The 3,030-nt window shown below is 37.6% G+C and overlaps 1 non-coding gene across 1 annotated transcript; it reads left to right on the plus strand.

The window, feature by feature from the left end:
* Positions 1 to 2,055: 2,055 nt before the first annotated feature.
* On the plus strand, positions 2,056 to 2,171 carry LOC132426377 (U5 spliceosomal RNA). Its single transcript, XR_009519671.1, has one exon. It is a non-coding gene; the product is annotated as a U5 spliceosomal RNA (small nuclear RNA).
* The last annotated feature ends 859 nt before the right edge of the window (positions 2,172 to 3,030 follow it).

A 3,030-nucleotide genomic window follows, 5' to 3' on the forward strand; every position in this document is an offset into this window, starting at 1 on the left:
GAAATTTTTAACAAGTACAGGAAAGAGGAGCTAAGCATTTGGAAGCAATGCTTCCAATGTTTCTGGAGCAAAGCACTCTAGTACTCTGGGAAAGGAAGGAATGTGTCTTGTTTTTTAGATAGCAAAGTGTTGAGGTGCCAAGATGTGAAATGGAAAAAAAGATCAAGGCCTAGAAGAAAGTGAGTTTTAAGTGTCTGCCAGATAGAAATGAATTTGATCATCCTCTCTTACTTTCCATTTTGGTTTTGAATCTGACAGAAACTTTTTTGGTTAAGGAGGGATCTACCTGAGCAAAAAATTGGGTGTTTTGGTTATAGAGAAGCCGACATAAAAGAGCTGAAAATTACTTTGCTCTTTCTAAGTAATTATCCATGTGTCACTATGTCATATCAAAAACCAATAGAAAGGTTATTTTAGTATGGATTGATTTTTTTTTCTATTTAGGACTGAGTTTTCTTTGTAATCACTAAATATTTAAAGATGAGGGACAGGAAATAATAATTAATTGAATAACCTCACTTTCCTTCCCCTCGTTAACCTTTCCAAACTTTAACCAACAGTGTTCCCTGCTCACAAAATCCAGAGAGATCCATAAAGAATTGGGTTTATTCACAGTGCAAAGATGCTTCGTGAAATGCACAGCCTTGGCTCTACGTTCATTAAAATAATCTTCCTAAGTTTTAATCTTTTAAAGATTCTAGGCCCCAAAGAAAAAAAAAGAATCTGATATATAAAGGATAATTTGAATACTCCTGAAATCACAAAAAAGTAAAATAACTTTAATTGCCTTTAGGAAGGATGGTTACGTTGCATTTAGAAAGGATGATTTTCACCTGTGGTAACTTTTATAAGCCATTTATATATCCACTCAATGTATATTCTCTGATTATTTTTTTACAATGGAAGTGAGTTTGGAAATGTTTTAAAGAGAAGACTAAAAAAGGATATAATCGTCCCTAGAATTTTAGAATGTCACCAACATTACAATTCTCCACATGACTTTATAATTTTATTTTTGCCATTCAGTTTTCTTCTTCCCCACAAGTACAATCAGGTAAGTGGAGATAAGGGGCAGTGATACACATATTGATAGTGTTAGGTTTAAGAGATGAATGAAGATGGGAAGCTGCGGAGTGTTGAAGAGGAAAGCAATTCTTTTTCAGACCATGATGATTCTCAACCAGCAGAGCACCAGACAGAGGTAAAACACAAGTACGCTTGGAAGGAATAAACCACATTTTTGGACCACACTTCTTTTAGATAATTTTCACCTTCTCACCGAATCTACTTCCACAGCGATAATTAGTGCAACCGGCTTTACAAATAAGGAAACCAAGCCCCAGAATCAGTAAAAGTCATAAAGCTATTAGGATCCAAGACTCAATTTCCTGTGTGTTGTCTATTATGCCACGTTTTCTCATTATTCTATGTTTTTCTTAATGAAAGAATGATGACATCATAATGAAAATCAACACCGTTTTGAAGAAAGCTTCCAGTGTTCAAATCTGGAATGTTCTCTCAGAGTGACAATTGAATCCAGAACATTCTCTCACAGTAACAATTGAAATCCGTAAGGTCCTCTCAGAGTAACAGATCAAAACTCAGTAATAAGGGCTCTCAGTGCAATCTTGTTCCAAATACCTCTGAGCTACTTAGAGAAATTAAGGATGGGGAAAAGCTTATCTGAGTCCTCCCAACCATGCAGGAGGGCAGAGCAAAGTGAGCATTCGACAGCAGATACTTTAAAAAAGTGAAATGGGTTCTGCAGACAAAATAAAAAGTGACACTATTGTTCTCCCCCCACTTTCTCAACCTTTGTCCCAGCTGTCTTCTCCTAGAGCAGATACCATGAAGAAGACACTTTAGGGACCATGATTTGATAGCCCCGAGGCTCTGGTCTAGTGAAAGTTCAGAGGTCAGGTCGGATTTCTGCATCGTTAACATTCAACTCAAAGGGTCACGATATACCAACTGCATCCACTCTGCCTTGAAACCAAGACACACGCCCCTTGCACGCCTGTCAGGGCCTGTTCCTCACTGCTCCATCTCCTCCTGTTATATCAAATTCTCTTCAGATTGAATAAATCTTTCACCTTTTACTAAAGACTTCCATGGAGAGGAACAACTCTGAGTCTCATAGCAATTTTTTGAGGCCTTGCCCTGGCAAGGCTACTTAGTGATGTCCACATGAAAGAATTATTGCGTTTTTTGCTTCTAACAGCGAAGCTACTTGCTAGTTTTTGCTAGTTATTTAACATATGTGTGTATATTAAAGCAAGTAGGATTTTCTGGGAAGCTGTGTATAAATAGGGTGCCCGGTTTCAATCGAACTGGATCCCACATGCATGCTGCAACTAAGAAGCCCACATGTGGCAACTAAGACCCAGCGCAGCCTAAATAAATAAACAAATAAATAAATGAATATTTTCTAAAAATGCTGAGCTTACTTCTCATTGGCTCATTTCCTACTCAGATCTGCTTATAGGAGGGAGGGTCTAAGCATTATTGATTCACCTACTTTTTCTTGCTTAGAGAGAGTTGTTATAACAGTACTAGGAATTAAAAGACCCTTGCAGCTAGGTCTTGATCGGTAAAACAGTACTCAAATTGTCTCCTCATAACAGAACATTCTAAGCCAGACACTCAGTGTAGCTCTAACCACAGTAATATTCTTTAAAAATACCTTCCATACAAACTTACATAAAAGTAGAAATAGATCAATTACCTGATGAGGCACTTTACGCAAAATGTGTCATCTCAGTTGCTGCAAGAAAAAGGAAACAGTCAAAGATCAGTAAATATCTAAACAAAGAAGAGATCCGCTCTTAGGTAACTATCTCCAAAGAAGGCATTTTTTTGTTGCCAAAGGCCAATTACATCTCAAAAGTCCACCCCACCCGTGCAATGCAGAGACATTCACAGCAGCCACAGGAAGTGTTTTGTATTATTGGAGGAAAGAAAAACTTTATGGAGGTTTGTACTAATGTTAACATAACTAAGCTAGAACTACGTTTCCCAGAATCCCTTCCC

This window comes from Delphinus delphis, chromosome 5 (genome assembly GCF_949987515.2).
Source record: "Delphinus delphis chromosome 5, mDelDel1.2, whole genome shotgun sequence".
NCBI classification, from domain to species: Eukaryota; Metazoa; Chordata; class Mammalia; order Artiodactyla; family Delphinidae; genus Delphinus; species Delphinus delphis.